This window comes from Lampris incognitus, chromosome 7 (genome assembly GCF_029633865.1).
Source record: "Lampris incognitus isolate fLamInc1 chromosome 7, fLamInc1.hap2, whole genome shotgun sequence".
Lineage (NCBI taxonomy): Eukaryota > Metazoa > Chordata > Actinopteri > Lampriformes > Lampridae > Lampris > Lampris incognitus.
The window spans coordinates 26,961,475-26,986,168 of record NC_079217.1 but is presented as its reverse complement, the minus strand read 5'-3'; positions in this window follow the sequence as shown (position 1 = coordinate 26,986,168).

Sequence of the window (24,694 nt, the reverse complement as noted above, 5' to 3'; positions counted from 1 at the left end):
ATTTTCTCTTGTAGACGCAGGGATCCCCCCTAGTACACTAGCCACATAGCATGCCACCTCACTGTGTGTGTCTGTCTCTGTGCACATGCTAGCCAATAGACTGCGTGACAGGGTGTCTGCGACAATCAGTTTTCCCTGGAGCATACTCTGCTATTGGATTAAATCTCATGAGCCTCATGAGAAGATGCTGACATCATAAAGGTACACTGTCCAGGCTGCGGCTATTAATAATAACAATAATAATAAATTAAACTTATATAGCGCTTTTCTAATACTCAAAGTCGCTTTACAATAAACGGGGTGAAACAAGATGACAGATAAACATAACAGAGACATACAGGGGTGGATGGGAAGGGGGGCTACGAGAGGGAGAAGCGGCAGCCACACATGACGCCAGCAGTACTCTCCGACTTGAACAGATACAAAAGGGAAAGAAAAACAAACATCATAAATCACATACAGTGCATCCGGAAAGTATTCACACCCCTTCACTTTCCCCACATTTTGTTATGTTACAGCCTTATTCCAAAATGGATTAAATTCCTTTTTTTTCTCATCAATCTACACACAATACCCCATAATGACAAAGTGAAAAAGGTTTTGTAGAAATTTTTGCAAATTTGTTAAAAATAAAAAACTGAAATATTGCATGTACATAAGTATTCACACCCTTTACTCAGTACTTGGTTGAGGCACCCTTGGCAGCGATTACAGCCTCAACTCTTCTTGGGTATGAAGCTACAAGCTTGGCACACCTATATTTGGGGTATTTCTCCCATTCTTCTCTGCAGATCCTCTCGAGCACTGTAAGGTTAAATGGGGAGTGTCGCTGCACAGCTATTTTCAGGTCTTTCCAGAAATGTTCAATGGGGTTCAAGTCTGAGCTCTGGCTGGGCCACTCAAGGACATTCACAGACTTGTCCCGAAGGCACTCCTTCATTGTCTTGGCTGTGTGCTTAGGGTCGTTGTCGTGTCGAAAGGTAAACCTTCGCCCCACCGTGAGGTCCTGAGCGCTCTGGAGCAGGTTTTCATCAAGGATCTCTCTGTACTTTGCTCCATTCATCTTTCCCTCAATCCTGACTAGTCTCCCAGTTCCTGCCGCTGAAAAATATCCCCACAGCATGATGCTGCCACCACCATGCTTCACTGTAGGGATGGTATGAGCAAGGTGATGAGAGGTGCCTGGTTTCCTCCAGACGTGACGTTTGGCATTCAGGCCAAAGAGTTCAATCTTGGTTTCATCAGACCAGATAATCTTGTTTCTCATGGTCTGAGAGTCCTTTAGGTGCTTTCTGGCAAACTGCAAGCAGGCTGTTATGTGCTTTTTACTGAGCGGAGGCTTCCATCTGGCCACTCTACCATAAAGGCCTGATTGGTGGAGTGCTGCAGAGATGGTTGTCCTTCTGGAAAGTTCTCCCATCTTCACAGAGGAACGCTGGAGCTCTGTCAGAGTGACCATCGGGTTCTTGGTCACCTCCCTGACCCAAGGCTCTTCTCCCCCGATTGCTCAGTTTGGCTGGGCGGCCAGCTCAAGGAAGAGTCCTGGTGGATCCAAACTTCTTCCATTTGCGAATGATGGAGACCACTGTGCTCTTCAGGACCTTCAAAGCTGTAGAAAAATTTTTGCACCCTTCCCCAGATCTGTGCCTCGATACAATCCTGTCTCAGAGGTCCACAGACAATTCCTTTGACGTCATGGCTTGGTTTCTGCTCTGACATGCACTGTCAACAGTGGGACCTTATATAGACAGGTGTGTGTGTTGCTTTCTGTGGGGTGGTTGGATTTGAGTTGTGTTTAGTCAGAGATTTTTGTTTGGTTTGGGTACAAACTTGTGAAAGTTATTTCGTTTACATGTAGTTGAATTGTGGCATTGTTTGAATTGTTAGTTACATAGGTGAATCTGAGTATTGATAATAATAATGAGATTTATTCCAGTTCCGATTGTATGTGATTTCTGTGTGCTTGATGAGGACTTTTATTGCGAGGTTCTATTGGCGAGAGATGCGTGCATCCGGGGTCTCAGTTGGGGAGCTGCTGTGATTGGCTGGTTTGCGTTCTGGGGGTGACGTCGGGAAGGTTGGTGCAGCTTCGGAGCGGGGACTCTTTAGTATGACGGGACGAGGACGGACTGGTGAGTGATTGCGGGAGTGAGTGAGTTGTATTGTGTGTTAGCTTTGAGTTGAGGGTACTTGAATGATGTATGTTTGTATTTTGTGTGTTTTCTTTTTCAAGGTTCGTAACCTGTTGGTTAAAAATAAAGAAATTTTCGACCATTGAGTGACGTCCTGTTCATCCTCGCCTCAGCTGCGGGGCTTGTTTGAGAGTTAGCAGCACAGTGTGGGCCTTTCCAAATCCTGTCCAATCAATTTAATTTACTACGGGTGGACTCCAATCAAGATGTAGAATCATCTCCAGGATGATCAATGGAAACAGGATGAACCTGAGCTCAATTTTGAGTGTCATAGCAAAGGGTGTGAATACTTATATACATGCAATATTTCAGTTTTTTATTTTTAATAAATTTGCAAACATTTCTACAAAACCTTTTTCACTTTGTCATTATGGGGTATTGTGTGTAGATTGATGAGAAAAAAAGGAATTTAATCCATTTTGGAATAAGGCTGTAACATAACAAAATGTGGGGAAAGTGAAGGGGTGTGAATACTTTCCGGGTACACTGTAAATCACAGATGAAGTCTGAAAAGGTGAGTCCCGACCGATCACAGATGAAGTCTGAAGCGGCGAGTCCCAGTAGTGTAAAAACTTCCTTATTTCGCCTGCAAGAAATGGATTTCCCACTGGACGCGGTATTCTAGTCAGAAGACATGGGAAACAGCTGTTTTTAGCCCATGTTTTCTAGGGCTTTCCCCTGATTGGGGGGGGAGTAGTGCTGTCCCGGCTGCTCTGTCGCAAGGTTATTGCCGAATCCACACAAAGTGTCTCGGGTTCATGTAGAGACGACCATCAGATCCTTGCCGCCAATTGTGTGCCTTTGGAGCTAGGAGCTTCCAGGATGATCATGCCCTGCTCCCGTCGCATTGGCAATAGACTTTGTGTGTGTGTGTGGGGGGGGGGGGGGTAAAGCATGGTCCTTGAAAAACTCTCAGAGCCATTTGCTAAAGCCTTTTGATTAAAGTGGTGATCAGGTCGCGACGCTGGTCCACACTGCTTGACCTGGGAGGATCTAGTTCCATGGCAACACAAGAGTGAAGACAATGGGATCCGCCACAGGTTGTACCCAAGTGATGGTTGGCTTGGGAGTCCGGACTGCCCACTTGTTAGGGACTTACGAGCCAGGGATGTGTGGGAGCCACTTTACGGAATATGCAAAAGCTAGCCACTTTATGAAATATGCACAAGCATATCCCACAAGAGACCAAGAGAGTTTAATGAGAGGTACTAGCAGCTTGCGGTCAGTTACAATCTTAAACTGCTCCAATCCATTGAGGTATCTGTCAAACTTCTCGCCTGCCCACACACCAGCCAGACATTCCTTTTCTATTTGGATGCAGCGTGTTTCTACTTCTGTGAGGCATCTGGAGCAATATGCCATAGGTTTCCACTACTCGCTATGGAACTGAAGGAGTACATCCCCCAAACCATAACTACTTGCATCCACTGACATAGCAGTGGGCTTGTTCATGTCATAGTATGCAAGTACTGGTGCAGTTGTCAACAGCTCCTTGATGTGTTCAAAGGCTGTTTGTTGTGCGTGACTCCCTGTCCATGCATTCTTGTTTTTAGGGGCTCATACAGCAGCTGTCCTACTGTTGAGAGGTTGGGGATGTATCTTCCGAGATAATTCACCATTCCCAGTATCCTTTTCAACTCTTGCATGTCTGCTGGTGGTGACAGCTGCCAAATAGCTTCCACTTTGTCGGGGTCAGGTCGGATCCCAGACCGGTCAATGAGATGCCCGAGGAACCGTAGCCGACTCTGCCTGATGGAGCACTTCTCATGGTTGAGCTTCAACCCAGCCATCTCTATGTGCTGCATTACCTTCTCCAGGCGACTGTCATGCTCCTCCTCTGTGGCTCCATAGACAAGAATGTCATCCATCAAGACCTCAACACCCTCCAGCCCTTGCAGGGTCTCCATCATCTTCCTCTGGAAGATTTCAGGTGCGCTCGTAATTCCGAATGGTAGCTGCTTGAAGTTGAATCTGCCAAACGGCATAATGAAGGTCATGAGCTTACAGCTATTTGGATGCAGCGGTATCTGGAAGAACCCACTGGCGGTGTCGAGTGAAGAAAAGACTGTGGCCCTGCTTAGTTTTGCTGTAATCTCATCAGTAGTAGGCAAGATATACTGTTCTCTCTTCACAGCCTCGTATGGCCTCTTGAGATCAACACAGATGTGGACTTTACCTGTGCACTTCTTCACGACTGGCACCATGGGTGCACACCAGTCGGTGGGCTGTGTCACCCTCTCGATGATGCCATTTCTCTCCATCCTCAGGAGCTCCTCCTTTACCTTTTTCGGCATAGGGAGAGGTACGTGCCATGCTGTGTGTACAGCATATGGCTGAGCATTATCTTTCAGCTGTATTCTCACAGGTTCAGTCTTTAATGTCCCATGTTCACCATATGCCTGTAGGTGTCCTCTGTTGCGCACCGTTGCAGCTGCTCTGTTTGCTCTGTAACCTCACTCACTGCTTTCCCGTTTCTAAACACTCTACTCCAATGTCCAACCTTGTTGCACGTATTGCATTTGGATTTTTAGCCGGGCAGTTTTCATCTTTACTGTGCCGCCGTTTCCCACACTTTCCACATCGTCCATTATTTCCCCCTTTTGGCTTACCATGGTGTTTGGTGTATTTGCTGTGCTTGCGAGTGACTTCGTGTATCACCCCAGTTGCCTCTCCTTGCGTGCTGACTTGCGAAGCAACCTCTTCAGACTGCCTGACCGTCTCTATGGTCTGCGCTAGTGTCAGGTCCTTCGTCAGCTGCAACTTCAATGAGACATCTTTGTCGATTATTCCAACAACAATTCGGTCGCGGATATGCTCATCTATGCCGAAATTGCAATGCTCCGACAGTTCATACAAAACCTGGATAAAAGTCTCAGCTTTCTCTCCCAGTCTTTGCACACACTGATGGAAACATTCACGTTTGTGTATTACATTCCTTCTCGGCACAATGTACTCATCGAACTTTCCAAGCACCCTATCAAAGTCTTGCAAACGATCCGTAGATGTTTTCCGACTCGCTTCCCACAGCGCCATCTTCTTTGTCTAGTTTAGTGGTAGTTTTGAATCTCACAGAATGCTGAACAACCCTAACCCTAGCCACGTTTGCTAGCTAAGTGTTAGCCATTAGCCACGTTTGCAACCAAGCTAACTGTGCCAACTTAACTGTGTGTGTACGGTAAGCGAATATTTTTTTCCTAGGATGAATCCAGAAAGTTGACTGACAGGCAGATCTGGCCAATCCTAGCGCCTGAGGATGGGAACTTTCCGGATTCATCCTAGGAAAAAAATATTGGCGTGCCGCGATACCCGTCTTAATGAATCACTGTCAGGTAACACACCAACAGGTCATCTAGCCCTTACGTTTTTCCCGTATTCCCGCATATCACACAGTATATGCGCAAGCACATTTGACTACCAGATATGACTGTTATGTATGCACACATCGACAGTGCTGCATTTGATTTGGTGCTGTTCTATTGTGCTGGGATCGATTGGTGATGCCTGCGGGCTCTGGGTTGTTTGATCGGGTCTGCCTTTGATGCTGTGTCAGTCTAAATAAAGAATGCCACGGAGAGGTTGTGTCGAGCGACAGCGCTGTGTCCTGACGTGATTTCTAAATACAATATTGGCGACGAGGATGGCTGATATCTCCCTCCCACCACCTGCCCCCTTCCTGGCATTACCTGGCGAGCCTCCGGTACCATGGACTCGCTGGCTACATAGTTTTGAAAATTACATCATCGCCTCAGGGCTCGACGACGTGAGCCAGGCTAGGAAGACGGCTCTGTTGCTACACTGCTTGGGAGCAGAGGGTCATCGTGTGCTCGGGTCTCTGGGGAACGTCACAAGCTTTGCCGAAGCTGTGGGACTTATGAGCACCCATTTCGCTGCTCCACAGAGTGCCCTCCTTCGGCGATTTATATTCCGTCAGCGACACCAACTGCCTGGTGAGTCTGTGCGGCAGTACGTAGCTAATTTGCGAGGGCTAGCTAGCTCATGCAAGTTTGGCGCGCTTCAGGACGAGATGGTTCGCGACCAGCTAATCGAACACACCAACAACGCAAAGGTGCGTGAGACTCTCCTGCTGGAAAAAGACGATCTGCTGCTGTCCAGAGCAATTACCATCGCACTACAGGTTGAGGGAGCAGCTGAGTGTGCTGCTATGCTAAATACACAGCAAGTGGCCACCTCCAGTCAAGCTGCCAACGACTCCTCCCTCTACTCACGGCTGTCCCTCGGGACGCAACCCAACCAGAGCGAGGCGGGCGCCGACTCCACTGGGGACGTCTTGCAACTGCAACGACGGCGTTCTCGGCCCCGCCCTCAACAGTCCTGTGGTAACTGTGGGTCTCGGTCTCATGTTTCAAGGGCTCAGAACTGCCCTGCCTGTGGCCAGACATGCCGTAGCTGCGGTAAGCACAATCACTTTGCCAACGTCTGTCGATCTTCCCCGGCTGGGTCAGAGGGCCACACCCCCCAGTCTTCAACCGCCGTCATTCACAAGGTGAGCTCTGGGCCAGTGTCATTCAAATCATGCACAGTCAACATTAATGATGTGTGCATCCCCCTGCTGTTGGACACCGGTGCAAGTGTGTCTCTCCTGAATGTTGATACCTACAGTCAATTTTTCGGTTCACTGCCACTGTCCGCACCCTCAGCTGTCCTCTGTGGGTATGGTGACTCCAAAATCGATCTGGTTGGCTCTCTCCAACTGACTGTCCGCTATGGAACCAAGCTGGTGCCCAATGCAGTTTTTCATGTGGCACGCCGTGGGGCCAACCTGATGGGCCTGGACCTGTTCTCCGCTCTGGGGTTCTCCCTCTTAGACACAAGGGGGGCAGCAATCCTGACTGTCGCCACACCTTGGCAGCAGAAGTGGCCATCGCTGTTTATGGGGCTGGGCTGCCTCTCCGCCTTCACCCATCAACCTCTCCTCAACCCTGCTGTGAAATCTGTCATCCAACCACTGCGCCGCATCCCGTTGGCTCTCCGTGATGGGGTCTCCGCCGAGCTGCAACAACTGCTGGAAGCTGGCATCATTGAACCGGTGGACGCGTCACCTTGGGTCTCAAACCTCGTGGTGGCTAAGGAGAAGTCGGGGGGCCTGCGTGTCTGCGTCGATCTACGTGCAGTAAATAAGGCAGTGGTCCCTGATAAGTATCCACTGCCCACCTCAGAAGAACTCACTGCTCAGTTCTATGGCTCTGAGGTGTTCTCCAAGCTCGACCTCAGACAGGGGTACTTACAGGTGCCCCTCCACCCCAGCAGCCGAAACCTCACAGCCTTTGTGACACATGCAGGAGTGTTTCGCTACACCAGGATGCCTTTCGGTCTCAGCTCCGCCCCTAGCTGCTTCCAGAAAATCATGGTCTCCGTGCTGGCTGGCATACTGGGCGTGGCCATTTATCTGGACGATATAGTGGTACACGGGCCCACCAGTGAAATCCACGACAAGCACCTTAACATGGTCTTCGCAGCCCTGTCCAAGCACAAGCTAACTCTCAATGCTGAGAAATGTGTCCTCTCTGTGCCAGCCATCGACTTCGTGGGGTTCCGGCTGTCAGCGAGCGGTGTAACTCCACTACAATCCAACGTGGACGCCATTCAGGCCATCCCTGAGCCCAGCTCGGCCGCCCAGGTCGCCTCCTTCCTGGGTATGACAAGCTACTACCTGAGGTTTCTTCCCCAGTACTCTGCGACCACAGCCCCCCTGCGCCAGCTGCTGCGTAAGGACGAGCCATGGGTGTGGTCAAAGGCATGCAGTGACGCTGTGCGTGATCTCAAGACTCAACTGACTTCACCACCAGTGTTGGCTCACTTCGACATCTCCAGCTCCACCTTTGTGACCTGTGACGCATCAGCCACAGCGATAGGGGCCGTGCTGTCTCAAACCCAGAACGGTGTGGAGAAGCCCATTGCCTTCGCCTCCCGTGCCCTCAACCTGACCGAGCAGCGGTACTCCGTGGGTGAGCGTGAGGCGTTAGCCTGTATCTGGGCTTGTGAAAGGTGTCACCTCTACCTCTATGGCCGCTCCTTCACCCTCAGGACAGATCACCAGTCCCTGACAGCGCTGCTGTCCACATCTGGGACAGGCCACAAACCCCTGAGGCTGCACCGCTGGTCTGACCGCCTCTGCCAGTACAACTTCAGCCTGCAGTTCACCCCAGGCAGAGACAATGTTGTTGCCGACCTGCTCTCTCGCTCTGTCTCCACCCCAGCTCCACAGACGGACACTGACTGTGTGGAAAAGGACATTGTCCAAATGCTACACACACCCCTCCAGGCCACTGTCTCTCTGCAGGAGCTGAGGGCAGCCTCCGAACAGGACCCTGTCCTCTCCCAGCTCCGCACCTACATCCAGAACGGCTGGCCTCACAAGGTCCCAGAGGAGCTGGCTGCATTCGCCCGAGTCAGACAGGAGCTCTCCTGCTGGAACGACACCTGCGTGGCACGTGGGTTTTGCACAGTGGTCCCAGCTGCTCTCCGTGCACGTGTTTTGAATACGGCGCATGAAGGCCACCTGGGCATTGTGAAACTGAAACAGCGCTGCCGAGACCTGGTGTGGTGGCCGGGGATAGACAGAGATATTGAGGCTCTGGTGAAGGACTGTTCTGCCTGCCTTGTGAGTGGCAAGACTGGCCACCAGGCTCCCCCACCCCTGCAACCTCTCGCCTGGCCCTCTCAGCCCTGGGAACACCTGCAGTTGGACATTTGTGGTGAGATCCATGGAGTTCCCCACCACCAACGCTTCATGGTGGTCGCCTACGATCTACACTCAAAATGGCCTGAACTCACCACTTCCGGCACTGTGACCTCACAGATCATCATCGACTTCCTGGACTCTCTTTTCTCTCGCTGGGGCCTCCCAAAGGCCATCACCACTGACAACGGCCCTCAGCTGGTCTCTGCTGAGTTCACTGCTTATCTCGAAAGCAAGGGCATCCGTCATATACGCACTGCGTACTACCACCCCCAGGCCAATGGCGGCGTTGAACGTTTTCACCAGTCACTGAAGAACGGCCTCAGAGCACACATGGCCCAAGGGTGCTCTTTCACGCAGGCCATCCGTCACACTCTGCTGCACTATCGGGCCACACAGCACTCGACCACAGGCGTCTCCCAAGCCTCTCTCATGCTAGGCCGGGAACTGTGCATGCCCCTTGACAGGCTCCGCCCCTCCTCCTTTGTGTCAACCTTTCATGTTTGAAATCCTGCCGGGGGGGGGGGGGGATGTTATGTATACACACATCGACAGTGCTGCATTTGATTTGGTGCTGTTCTATTGTGCTGGGATCGATTGGTGATGCCTGCGGGCTCTGGGTTGTTTGATCGGGTCTGCCTTTGATGCTGTGTCAGTCTAAATAAAGAATGCCACGGAGAGGTTGTGTCGAGCGACAGCGCTGTGTCCTGACGTGATTTCTAAATACAATATGACATTAATACTGAAAAACTGAAAGGCGTACCTCAAAAACTTCTTTACTCCTACTCTGGTAGGAATTTTCATGTACCCTGTGATACACATTACAATGAAGTTACCATAAAAGAGTTATATTTTTATATATTTTTCAGGAAGTCAAAATTAATGCGATTTCAATATTTTTCTTTTTTTACTTTTTGACATAAATTCTCAAAATGGTGTATGGCATGATAAAATAAGCTAAAATGAAAACATGTTATTTCAGTGTAACTTTAAAAGGTACACCATGACATTGACCTGTCTATACTGACATTTGCAATTGACAAAATTCATTCCAATGTACAGGCATGAGTAGCATTAGCATTTTAGCTAATCAAAATTGCTTCACTCTTTGACTCTCTGACACAAACACCAAATTGTTGTTACCAGTTTCCACGCCTGAGTCTGACTCAGCTGCTGCTGCTGGATCTTCAGTCTGGAGCTCGTCTTTGCTACCCTCTGCAAAACCATGAAGTCAATTTAAATGAAACTCATAATTGGATTCATAATTGGATTGGTTTGCATTCTAATTATATCACATGATCTAAATGGAGCAGTATCCCCCAAACATAATGGCGTAAAGTTAATTTCATTTAGATTTAAATCAATATGATGGTTAACTTTTGTTTGTGCCTATAGAAAAATGAATGAGTCGTTACCGTTTTAGTTCGTTTTATGAAAATGTGATTTATTTACGAGAAAAAAGCCGCTAAAGGACAATAAAATTATGCTGTGGGATCAGACTAGTGCGGCCCGCTAGCTAGTAGGTGCCGAATCCAATAAAATTAATAAACAGGCAACAGGCATAAATCAACAGGCAATTTCAACCATTATTGAAAAGTTGCTACATAGAATAAATTGTTACCTCTCCTTCTCGTTTGGAAAAATCCAAAAAGATTGCGTTTTGTTTTTGTTTTTTCCTGCACGCTCTGCCATTTCTCCTCTACTCGTGTCTTCCCGCTTTAACTTGTGTCACGTCACTCTGCGGACCATCAGACCCTCCCACACGTGCGCGGCGCGCACACACGGAGTTAGTTTAGAGACCTGCATTTATTTTGACAGGTTGTTATGTTACGAAGACTGTCGGGCATTCAGAGATGTTACGTTTTTTGTCGGGCTTCACGTAGGCTTAAATTAAAAATTTTATTCGGGGCTACACTCAAAACGTTCGGTGATTAACTCCCGGCAAAATGACCTTGCGACGCCGATGGCTAAAAGACCGAGCTGTGTGTACACTCTCCGCTGCGAAAATGTTGTGTGTCGAACTTCAAGCATGAAACAAACTTCAAAAGATAAGGCTGATAAAGCTGAATCAATCAAGATAGTCCATGGGCCAGAGCCCAAAATTTCCTATTTCGGTACACTCAAGGTGGCAAAACTTACTTATAATTTTTGAAAGGATCCATGTCTGTAGATGATATTTTGGTATGATAACCATTCCTGAGTGGCAGCTGTATCACAGTTATCAGCTCATGAAGTTAACCACCCCCTAAAGTAAATTGCATTTTAGACGCTGGTGCATATCCTGGTTTAGCCTCATGGTCAGGACATTTTTCAATGTTCTATAATATTGTCTTTGGTATCATTTTAAAGGGGACCTTCTTAGCTTTCATTCAAGCCCTGTTGTGGATATTTCTCACAAATATAGAGGTCACTTGAGCTCTTCAACCCGTCAATAACACACATCTTTCTGCAATGTTCGCCTAAACTATATACTTTCTTTTAGCCCTGTGGCATCTAGGAATATCAGGGGCACAAAACACAAAAACGGGAATACCCACAGGACTGTAAAGATTCGGGAAATGTATAATATTGTAGAGCCGAAGGAACGGAGAAGACCGTAGGTTCACACTTTAGCCGTGTAGGCAACTTTCTTTAATCCACGGTAAATCAGAGAGACAACCAAACCACAGCTCGACTGAGCGGAGGTGGCAAGAATCATCAGAAAACTGGCTGGACAACCATAACTTAACCCTGCGTTAACCTGCCAGGGCAACCATGACTTAACCCTTAGTTCCTGGGTTGAATTCTGTCCCCAATACGTGTCCACCACATGAGCCCCCCCAGAATTCGCCCTAGTAATCGAAGTCAGGCAGGCGCAGGGGGACGACAGGCCGTCCGCGGCGGCTCCAGATAACAGGCGCCGGAGTGTCTCTGGGAGGCATTGACGCGGGCCTGTGGAGGTCGGCCTGAGGAGCAGAAGAGGCAGCTCGGGCCTCCACGGGGGGAGGAGGCGGAGCCGGGGGACGACCGCGACGAGGAGGTTGGGCTAACTCCAACGGCTGCGTCAAGTCCAGGTGTGCGGGTTTAACTCGGTCCACTGAAACATGCTCGGCCGTGCCCCCAAAATCCACCACCAGGTGCTTAGTTCCCCGTTCCAGGACGCAGAAGGGGCCGTCATAAGGGGGTTGCAGAGGGGGGCGGTGTGCGTCGTGACGGATGAACACATAGTCCGCTGACTGCAGACCTGGGGGCACCTGGGACACCGGCGCGCCGTGTTGGGCGGTAGGGACGGGTGTGAAAGCTCTGACCCCGTCCAGCAAGGAGGCTCGTTGGTCCACAGCTGACCAGGGACGCGTTGCATTGGGCATGAAATCGCCTGGGACTCGCAGCGGCGTGCCGTACACCAGCTCCGCAGGAGGCTTGTAGGTCTTCCTTCGGGGCGGTCCGCAGGCCCAGCATGACCCATGGGAGCTTGTCGACCCAGTTGCAGTCCTTGAGAGTAGCCCGAAGCGCAGCCTTCATGGACCGGTGGAAGCGCTCACATAGGCCGTTCGCCTGAGGGTGGTAGGCGGTAATGCGATGAAGCTTGACGCCCAGAGCCTCACCCACAGCACTCCATAGCTCTGAGGTAAACTGTGGCCCGCGGTCAGATGAAAGGTCGGAAGGCGTACCGAAACGTGAGACCCACGACCCAATAAAAGCCCGGGCCACATCAGCAGACGTCGTGGATGCCAGGGGAACAGCTTCAGGCCAGCGCGTAGTCCTGTCCACCACAGTGAAGAGGTAGGTGAACCCATGGGAGGGGGGTAGGAGACCAACCAGGTCGACGTGGACATGGTCAAATCGTCTCTCCGGCACTGCGAAGCGTTCCAGGGGCGCCTTAATGTGGCGGTGTATCTTAGCCCGCTGACAGGCAACACACGAGTCGGCCCACGCTTTCACGTCTCTCTTAAGTCCCTCCCACACAAACTTAGCAGAGGTCAGGCGCACGGATGGCTTACCGCCTGGATGAGAGAGGCCGTGCACAGCTTCAAATACGGGGCGTCTCCAGCTGTGCGGGACGATGGGCCTGGGCTGTCCTGTGGAGACGTCACACAGGAGGGTGGTACCTGTGTCGCTGAAAGGAACGTCCTGCAGGCGGAGCCCCGTGTCGGAGGCCCGGAGACGGAGGATGCTCGGGTCCGTGGCCTGGTCAGCGGCCATCTGTGCATAGTCAAGGCCTAGGTGGACCGCTCCAATCACTGCCCTAGAGAGGCAGTCAGCTACCTGGTTAGACTTACCAGCGATGTGCTGGATGTCGGTAGTGAATTCCGAAATGTAGGAGAGTTGTCGCTGCTGGCGAGCGGACCATGGCTCGGCCGTCTTGGACATGGCAAACGTGAGGGGCTTGTGGTCCACGTACGCAGTAAACTCGCGGCCCTCTAGCAGGAAACGGAAATGCCGGACAGCGAGCCAGAGACCGAGGAGTTCCCTGTCAAAAGTACTATACTTGCGCTCTCGGGGTGTAAGCTGGCGACTGAAAAAGGCCAAAGGCTGCCAAGCCCCCCCCACCCACTGTTCGTGAACCGCACCAACAGCATAGTCCGATGCATCCGTGGTTATGGAAATAGGCGCTGTAGGTGAAGGATGCGCTAGCAGGGTAGCCTGGGAGAGCGCAGCTTTAGTCTCGGTGAACGCACGGTCCCGCTCTGCTGTCCAGTCGACCGCCTGGTTGGGGGACATGCCTTTCAGCGCCTCGTACAGTGGCCGGATGATAAAGGCGGCTCGGGGAATGAAGCGGTGGTAGAATGTCACCATCCCGATGAACTCCCTGAGCGCACGAGCTGTTTGGGGGCGCGGAAAGGCCGCCACCACTTCCACCTTTGAGGGCAGGGGGACTGCCCCGTCCCCAGTGATGCGATGCCCGAGGAAATCAATGGCTGTCAGCCCGAACCGGCACTTCGCCGGGTTGACGATCAGCCCATGCTGGCTGAGGCGTGTGAAGAGGGCATGAAGATGGGACAGGTGTTCTTCCTCGGAGGCGCTGGCGATGAGTATGTCGTCCAAATAGACGAAGAGGAAAGGAAGGCCACGGAGCACTGAATCCATCAGCCGCTGAAAGGACTGGGCCGCGTTTTTGAGTCCAAATGGCATTCGTAGGAATTCAAATAGGCCGAATGGGGTAGTCACCGCTGTCTTGGGGATGTCTGAGGGGTGCACGGGAACTTGATGATAACCACGGACCAGGTCGACTTTTGAGAAGACGCATTTGCCAGACAGGTTTGCAGAAAAGTCCTGGATATGCGGGACAGGATAGCGGTCGGGCGTGGTGGCGTAATTTAGTCGGCGGTAGTCCCCGCATGGGCGCCAACCTCCATCAGGCTTAGCGACGATGTGGAGTGGGGACGCCCACGGGCTGTCAGAGCGGCGGATGATCCCCATGCGTTCCAGGTGCTCGAACTCAGACTTGGCAATGGCGAGTTTGGCGGGGTCGAGACGCCTGGCTCTGGCGTAGACCGGGGGCCCCTTCGTAGCAATGTGATGCTCCACCCCATGCTTAGCGGTGGGTGCAGAGAAGGTAGGCTGGGTGAGGTCAGGGAACTCAGCGAGGAGGCGGTTGAACTTGTCTGCCTCTGAGAGAGAGTTGGCTAGACCTGCATAGGCCGCTTCCCTCCGCGTACATGCGAAGGAGGAGAAGGTTAAGGCATCGACCAGATGGCTGTTCTGAATGTCCACTAGCAAACCGTAAGCGCACAAAAAATCAGCTCCGAGGAGGGGAAGCGTTACATTGGCCATGACGAACTCCCACGTGAAACGTTGTCCACCAAAACACAGTTCTACAGACCGCACGCCGTAGGTGTGGATAGGGCTGCCGTCAGCCGTCGCCAACTGGGGACCCCGCTCCCCGCCCATGATGTCGACGTCAGTAGCAGGGAGCACGCTTCTCTGTGCGCCCGTGTCACAAAGAAATCGCCGACCGGAGATGGTGTCGAGGATGAAGAGTAGCCTGCTCGTATCGCCAACACTCATGGCCACTACTGAGTGTTGGCCCTCTCGTTTCCCGTCGGCCTGTAGTTGCAGGGGGAACGGCACCGTTTAGCTTTCGCACCAAATCGAGCGTGGTACATACAGAGTCCAGAGGGCTTGTAGCGGTCTGATGCTGTGGCGCCACCGTCGGGCCACGCCCGCGATGTCGGCGGGGGGCCAGTGAAGGTAGGAGCCAGCACCCCGGCATGGGAGGAACGTTGTGTAGCGACGAAGAATCGGTCAGCCTCCTTTGCCAGCTCACGGGGATCAGTGATGGTGGAGTTAGCGAGCGCAGTCTGGACGTGGGGCGGCATGTTGCGCAGAAACAGCTCCATAAACAGGAAACATGGCTTTTCTTGACCCAGTAGGTTTAACATTCTGCTCATTAGCTCCGATGGTTTGCCATCTCCCAAGCCCTGAATTGCGAAGAGGCGACGTGCTCTCTCCGTTGTTGACAGTTCAAAAGTTTCAAGGAGGAGATGTTTAAGTGCGGCGTATTTACCATCGGCCGGTGGGTTGGTTATGAAACCGCTTATCCTGGAAGCCGTAGCGCACCCCAGCGCTGCCACTACGTAGTAGTACCTGGTCTCGTCTGCTGTTATGTCTCTGAGCGCGAACTGTGCCTCAGCCTGCGCGAACCATGTAGCCGCGGAAGACTCCCAAAACTCCGGCAGTTTAATTGCCACGGCGTTCGTAGCCATAATGTGTGTGGTTTCAGAAAACTTATCCGAAAACCGACGTCGGGGTCACCAGTGTAGAGCCGAAGGAACGGAGAAGACCGTAGGTTCACACTTTAGCCGTGTAGGCAACTTTCTTTAATCCACGGTAAATCAGAGAGACAACCAAACCACAGCTCAACTGAGCGGAGGTGGCAAGAATCATCAGAAAACTGGCTGGACAACCATAACTTAACCCTGCGTTAACCTGCCAGGGCAACCATGACTTAACCCTTAGTTCCTGGGTTGAATTCTGTCCCCAATACGTGTCCACCACAATATACCCATACTATTTCATTGTGTGAGGTGATTGTGAACCTTAAATTAGAAGGGCATTATTACTAAGAAGCTAACTAGACCAAAGCCAGTTAGTCCATGGGTCAGACCAGATATCGATATCACCCAAGGTGACACAACTTCACTGGTGCCATTTTACTTGGTACACTAACAGAAGTAAAATAATACATGATAACCTTTCCAAATGAGCAGCTATTTCATTTTTCTTTCAGGAAACCTGTTTCTGTGCCTCTCACGATTGTGTATTTGCCCAGATTTTTACAAATATAGAATTTCAACACCCCTGGTACTGATTAGCCTAGCTTAAACTCTGGGACAGTTCTTAGTTGGCCAACAACCAAGGATAACCAGTACTGTGTACTTCCATTCATTGTGCTAAGCTAGGCTAACGTGCAGCCAGATAGCTTTCTACTAAACACATATAGAGGAAACTGGTATCTATCTTCTTGTCTCACTCTGGAGAAGATTGTAAGCTAATTTCCCATAATGTTAGCATGTTCTTTTAATGTATATGTTAATATGATTAGTTAAAGTGCATACGAGGAACTTTCATCTTGTGTTGATTTTAGCGGCCTCATGTGGACAAAATACAGCTGTTGCATAGCAACTAGGTAATGTATCTATTTGTGGCTATGTAAGATAAATAATGGTAATATGACGCTGGTGAAGCAAAGTAAACTTTGTTTTAGTAGTGTTCATACACCTAAGTTACATGTATTTGTTTGTATGTGGCAGGTGAAAACTGACTGAATATGGCCACTGGTGAACAAGCAAGTTTTTACCCAATACCAAAGCGCCCACGGGTGGAGTGCATTATCCACTGTTCTGATGATACAGATAAGCTGGTTTCACTACATAGTGTCGACTCATGGAGAACTCTGCTCAGGGCAGCTCAGATACGAAATCATGCACCAGTTTTGAAACTGGCAAAAGACATTCCTGAGGGACAGATTCCAGCAATCTACTACCACAGAAAGTGTCACAGTATCTTCACTATGAAGCAAATTCTTGATGGCCTCCTTGCAAAAGAAAAGAAAAGTTCTGTCTCTGCTGAAGAGAAACAATCTAAGAGAGTAGCTCGACATGCTCCAAGTACATCTAGGACTTATGATGCAGAGTGCATATTTTGTCAGAAAAACAGCAAATATTCCAAGAGACAGAATACGAGAGAAGTACTGGTGCAGTGTCGAGAACTGCGAGCTGATGCAAAGATCAGGAGTGCAGCCACAAAGAAAAGGGACAGCAGAATCCTTGCCATTGTGAGTAGAGACCTTGTAGCAGCTGAAGGGCACTACCACAGGTCATGCTATAGACTTTACACCAAAGAAGAGGTTTCCAAAGGAGAGGTTGCCAGCAATGAAGATGATGATGCTGCAGCCCAGTATGAAGCTGCTGTGAATAAGGCATACAATGAGCTGTTCCTCTTCATCAGGATGGAGCTTTTTGGCAATCCTCAAGTGATGACAATGACTGATCTCTCTTCTAGACTGGTAGCTTCATTGAACTCCCAAGGCATTGCCCAAGTCAAGGAATCAACCAAGAAGCACATAAGGCGAAACCTGGAGAGTGAGTTTGCTGGAGCCTTGCAGATATTCCCTGATGAGAAAGGAAAATTCCTCCTCTATCCTGATAACTTGTCCATGAGGGAACTTGCCAAAGAAAATCAGTCTCTCAAAAGGGAGCTGCAGACCCTGAAAAGTGTCAGTGCACAAGATGTTATAGCCAAAGCAGCCATCAAATTGAGAGCAGACATTAAAAGTCAAGATGTTCCTCAAACCTGGCCGCCTGAAGTCAAACCAGAAGCAGAATGTCCTACCATTCCAGAGTCGCTCATTATCTTCTTGTACTCTCTACTCACAGGCTCAAATGATCCTGATCATGCATCCCAGAGAGTGCAGTGCCTTCTGCAGTCATTTGGCCATGACATAGTATATGCAGTGACATGTGGCAATACCAAGCCTTCCAAGCACATTGTTCTGCCATTCAGTGTCAAATCGTTGACAGGAAATGTAGAGTTGATAAACATCCTCAACCGACTTGGTCACAGTGTGTCCTATTCACAGATGGAAGAGATCAACACTGCCCTGTGTCTCCAGAAACTCTCATCGTCAGGGAGTGGCATTGCCCTTCCAGCTAACATCCATCCTGGCATATTCACAACTTTAGCCTGGGACAATATCGACCGTCTTGAAGAAACTGTCAGTGGTGAGGGAACATCTCACAGAGTCAATGGGATTGCTGTGCAAGCAAAGCCAGTCAACCCACTTCCTGTCCAACCCATGCCCACTGTTCCCAAAACAAAGAAGAGAAGCATTGATGGACCCCCACCAATGTTACCAACTTACAATGCTGGACAACGGGTAGGGCCACCACAAAGCAAAAAGCCAGATGCCGATACTGCAGCCAATACTAAGCTTGCCAGAGAGAAAAACCTTCTTTGGGTCCTAGCACGCATGTCACAACAAGAAGAACAGTCAGTCAGCAGCTGGACAGGCTTCAACATCCTGACTCGAGGAGAGATGACGGTCATCCCCGACAATATAGGCTATCTGCCTACCATCAATGCTCCAGCGACACAAATGTCTACTGTCAACGAGGTGCTTAACCAGTCACTGAGCATCATGCAGTGCTTAGGCCTGAGGAAGATTGTCTGTGTCTTTGACCAAGCCCTGTATGCGAAGGCTGTCGAGATCACATGGAAACACCATGACAAGTTCCATGATATCATCGTTAGGCTTGGGGTATTCCACACCATCTGCACACTGCTGGCAATAATAGGAAAGCGTTTCCAAGATGCTGGACTCAAAGACCTCTGCATTGAGTCTGGCATGATTGCAGAAGGCTCAATTGCTGGTGTTATGGATGGCTGCAAGTACAACAGGGCAGTGCGACTACACAAGCTCCTGTATGAGGCTCTCATGCGACTGACCTTGAATGGTTTCCTGTCCTGGTTGGAAGAAACTCACAGGAATGACATGGTTCACCTGAATGAGACACTGAAGACCATTGACAGCCTTGGGAAAGAAGTCTCACAACATGCTTTGAAGGAGGTCCTCGAGAACAGCTCTTGTACACGCATCATGGATCTATTTGAAGTCTACCGTGAGTTCCTTAGAGGTGGAAACGGCAGCCTCTCGAACTTCTGGATGTCCTATTTGGACATGGTTGAAATCTTGTTGGGGCTCATCCGAGCATCCAGAGAGGGAGACTGGATGCTACACTTGGCTAGCATTCGAGCAATGATCCCATGGTGCTTTGCTTATGACAGGATGAATTATGCACGCTACCTCCCCTACTACTACGCCCAGATGTCTGAGCTGCCCATCACACACCCAGATGTGTACACAGAATTCATGGAAGGAGGCTTCTCAGTCCAACTGGGCTCCACCAATCCCTTTGGCCGAATCCCTGTTGACCAAGCTATAGAAGAAACGGTGAACAAAGACCCCCAAACAGCTGGAGGGACAAAGGGATTCAGCTTGAAGCCAGGAGCTGTGACCAAATATTATCTCACAGCTGAGTATAGAAGCATGTACCTCAGACAGCTGAGAGACCTGACAGGTCAAGGCAGGTGCAATTGTCTCATCCAGATCTACAGAGTCCAAGGATCAAGAGAGATGAAGCAGATGTCCAGTCTCTCATGGACCTTATGGAGAATAACTGGCTCAATCCTATGTCCCCTGATGAGATTGATTTGGTTAGCCTCTCCACTGGCAACATGGCTCCACCTGATGTGACCATAGATCTCTTGAGAGCTCTTGAGAAAGGAGAAGAGGCCTACCAAGCATTCCAGCAAACAAGGTTAGATGCAGACCCACCACCTGTGAAATTCCACGACAAGATGACCAAGCAAAGTCTGAAAACATTCTCCAATGTCAGCACAAAACAAGCTCATGGAAAGAAAGCACAGGATGTGGTTCTGAAGGCAGATAGAAACCTTTTCAGTCACATGATCCTGGTGGCTGAAAGCAGGAAGGTGAATCTGAAGGATGTCCTTGCCTACCCATTGGGCCCACTACCATGGGCACTGGCAAATGCTGATGGGTCCTTACGAAAAACAAACAAGGCTGCACTTGCCAGAGAGCTTGAAAAGAATGTATCTCCTGCAGAAGACATCCCAATCCCATCTACTTCCATCATTGATGGGATGAGCCTGGTCCAAAAAATGAATGGCAACAACAAAACCTTTGCACAGGTGGCAGAGTCAGCCTTGACCCAGGTCCTCCATGAGGGAGCACAGAGTGGGAGGATTGATGTTGTTTTTGATGTCTATCACCAGACTTCGATCAAAGATGCTGAACGACTGAACCGGGGTGGAGACATCACTCTCCAGTACAAGAATCTTGCAGGGGGACACCACGTCCAGCAGTGGAGAAAATTTCTGTGCAGTTCCTCCAACAAGACCAGTCTCATCAAGTTTCTGGTGGAAGAGTGGAAACTCCCACGATACAGAGTTATGCTGCATGGCAAGGTGTTGTACATGACCTGTGAGGAAACCTGCTACAAGTTGACAGAAGATGGGTGTGAGGAAGCAGCAGAACTGCACTCCACACATGAAGAAGCTGACACCCGTCTGCTCCTGCATGCATTGCATGCAGCAAATGCGGGCTCAAAGTCAGTTATCATCACAGCTGAGGACACTGATGTCATGGTGCTTTGTCTTGGCTTCCAGAAGGACATCACCTGTCCCATCTACCAGAAGTGTGGGACTCAGAACCGCACATGGTTTGTCGACATCACCAAACTGGCAAGTTCACTTGGAGACAGCATCTGTGACAGCCTAATTGGCTTACATGCCTTCACAGGCTGCGACACTGTCAGTGCATTCGCTGGTCGAGGGAAGCTGAATGCCCTGAAGATAGTGAGAAAGCACACTTCCTGCCAAGAGACTTTTAGTCAACTGGGACAGACATAGAATGTGAGTGATGAGCTGTTCCAGAAAATTGAGCAGTTCACCTGTCGGATGTATGTTGCTAATAGCAGCACTGCTGAGGTGAACAAACTGCGTTACCAGCTCTTCTGCACCAAAAGGGGAGAGGTTGAGTCCAGCCAGCTGCCACCATGTAGAGACTGTCTCTTTATGCATGTTCAACGAGCCAACTATCAGGCAGCAATATGGAAGTGCTGTCTGCAGGCTAACCCTGTGGTGCCAAGCCCTACTGAGTATGGATGGACAGACGATGAAGGCAAGCTGGCCATTTACTGGATGCGCTCCCCACCTGCACCAGATGTGGTCTTGGAAATGCTAACATGCAAGTGTGTGCATTCATGCAAAATGCCAAGCTGCATGTGCCTGTCAAATGGACTTCCATGCACAGACATGTGCAGGTTACAGACCTGCAGTAACCAAAAACAGCAGGATGGTCCAAAACTGGACTTTGAACTTGGGGAGTCAGATGATGAGAGAAACGAGCAGTTTGATGAATGACAGTGTGCTGATTCTTTTTTTTTAATTTTTTTATTTCTGATTTTTCCCTTTTTTCTCCCAATTTAGTGGCCAATTGATCCCTATTTTAATTCAAACACCCACCCTCGTATTGCATGCGTTCGCCAACTGCATCTCTCCGGCCGGCAGTCTCGAAGGAGACGCCTCCCCACTTTCGTGACGAGGCGAATCCAAGCCAAACCACTGTTTTTCCGACACACACAGAGACGCATTCACATGACGAACACAAGCCGACTCCGCCCCCCTCCCGAAGACAGCGTTGCCAATGATTGCTGCTTCATCGAGTCCGGCCATAGTCGGATCTGACGAGACCGGGGCGCGAACCCCAGTCCCCAGTGGGCAACTGCATCGACACCAAGCCGATGCTTAGACCGCTACGCCACCGCGGACCCCGACAGTGTGATGATTCTGATGGTATTACTGTGGTAGTAGTCTATTGATGCACAGGATGTTGATTCTGGACTTGGTTACCCAGAGCTTGATAACAATAATGTAACCATATTCACATATACCCATTACCCTACCCATTACCATTACATATACCCACTAATGATATGGGATTACATGTATCATTGACTAAGTATATGTAAATGTCAATGTTGTTTAAAATATTAAAATAGTTCATTACCTCACTATGGTATTCCTTTTTATCATGTATTTTGATTGTGTATTTAAACAAATGTATAGAGACCAGTTTGTGACCTAACTGGCTTTGGTCTAGTTCTCATTTAAGGCTCACAATCACCTCACACAATGAAATAGTATGGGTATATTATACATTTCCTGAATCTTTACAGTCCTGTGAGTATGCCAGTTTTTGTGTTTTGTTTCCCTGATATTCCTAGATGCCACAGGGCTAAAAGAAAGCATATAGTTTAGGCGAACATTGCAGAAAGATGTGTGTTATTGACGGGTTGAAGAGCTCAAGTGACCTCTATATTTGTGAGAAATATCCACAACAGGGCTTGAATGAAAGCTAAGAAGGTCCCCTTTAAAATGATACCAAAGACAATATTATAGAACATTGAAAAATGTCCTGACCATGAGGCTAAACCAGGATATGCACCAGCGTCTAAAATGCAATTTACTTTAGGGGGTGGTTAACTTCATGAGCTGATAACTGTGATACAGCTGCCACTCAGGAATGGTTATCATACCAAAATATAATCTACAGACATGGATCCTTTCAAAAATTATAAGTAAGTTTTGCCACCTTGAGTGTACCGAAATATCGTCTGGCCCATGGACTAAGAGGGCAGTGGCCCAGTACAGGAAGCAAAGCAGCACACAAAACCAAGCTACATAGGGCAGCTATAAATTCCTACTGTGCATTGCTTAACACGGGAAGCCATTCTCCGATTGAGAGTATACAAAGGAGGCTTTCCTCAGCAGTTCGCAGGTCATATTTGATGGGTTACCAAAAAAAGACACGATCATCAACAGGATCAAAGAAATGACCGTTTCTGCGAGAACCGTAGAGAGCAGCATTACAGACATGGCTGAAAACGTAAGGCACCAGCAGGGGGCCTCATGTTATCAATCATTATTATAGTCAAATTTGTGAGTACACACCCATGGGATTTTTAAGCCCTGAAGTTTGTCTTAAAGACAAGCGTAGTACCTGGGTAACCCCTGAATTTAGACACCGATTGGCTAACACTAATATCTTTGCAGGCTTGAGTTATTGCTCGTTGCAAGAGGTAGATGTTAGGAGGAAGGAATTACAAATAACCATCATGCTTTGTGACTGCTGTCAAACCAATTTAAGGGCTAAAAAATTCCATGGGTGTGTGTGTGCGTGCGTGTGTGTGTGTGCGTGTGTGTGTGTTGAGCGCACAGTAAATAAATTAATGGATAAATGCTCGTTATGAAAATGAAATGGCACTCGGGTCTGTAATTTTTTTATTTCATTTTTTTTAACTTTGTAAAGTGGCACGGGACATCCAAAAGGTCGCCGACCCCTGGAGGTAACGACGGCTTTTTACACAGTCTTTTCAAGTCGGGAATATTGCGCCATTAATCCGCCTCGTGTAAAAGGTACGAACACGAAATGGTGGTGGTGGTGGTGGGGTGTGTGTGTGTGGGGGGGGGGGGGTTGTTTCTCCGGCGCTAAACCGACAGCAGAGGTAGTCACAGAGCCAAATCGACGTCTGCATAAAAAGGACAGCCGGCAGGCCACGACAGCCAAGCCAAGGCTGTTGTGTTACACATCACTCCCTACGTTCGCCCCTCGGCTTCCATAACACCGCCATGCTATGTAAAATCACACACATTGATTCGTTAAGTGTAAAAAAAAACCCCAAAACAAAACAAAGAAGGGTCTTCATTACGGCAGTATTTTGGGATCTCTGTGTAAAAACGCCCATGCTGTTAGGAACACAGCACATGACTTCAATTTGAAACATGCAAAAAAACTGCTGTCATGTATTTATCTGTATAAAACAATGTCCCTCACCACACTGTACCCTTCCAGCCTGCTCATATGGTCATGATGTCATGTGTGATAAACTTAACAACCGTTCCCCTATCAAAAACACATTGGCTTTGTTGGTGCCATCTACAGTGAAGTGAGCCGGCTGCCTGGAACCTGGTCTCAAGTTCAAATACATGAAGACGCTGGTGCAGATGGTGTTTCTTGCAGCAGAAGGGGAGATTATTGTTGAATACTCTGGCCACAGAGTGGTACAAGGATCCTTTGTTCACTTGATAAGTGTTTACATCTTGCTGCAGGGTGCTGCACTGGCTCAGTTCTGAGATAGTTATCATCCGGTAATCACAGATTGAAGTTGGCCAGGCACTTTAGGGTGGTCCTGGCATACTCCCACAATGCCACATGCCACAATGTCATTGACTTTAGCTTCATTTGACCAGCAGATGACATTGCACATACGGATTTGAAACATACATACAGGGCATTACTTTGGTGACCCATAAAAAAAATCTTTGAAGTCAACCACAATGGAAGTTCTCTTAGCAGATTCTGGTTCTTAGCAGACATGTCCACAGTGCAAACAAAGCTTTGCACTCTGAACATGCCGGGACAGAACAGAATGGAAAGCAGTAAGAAGTTTGGAGATCACGAGTACCGTGGTACAGTTGAGACAGTGTTTTTTTGGACTTAATGAATACTGTTGTCACCACTGAACACAGCAGAGCAGACTGGCCTACCTCCAAAGTGCAGAACAGACATCCAGACCGCACTCCAGATGTGGGTTCTCGGCAGTGACATTACTCTGTTTGTGAGGCAGGTTCCAGCGTACATCACATCCAAGCCAGGCACCATGGGAAAACTGATGATTTCTGTCAAGACCCAGACCAGGCAGTAGGGTGAGTCATGTTTGGCACGAAAGGTTTAAAA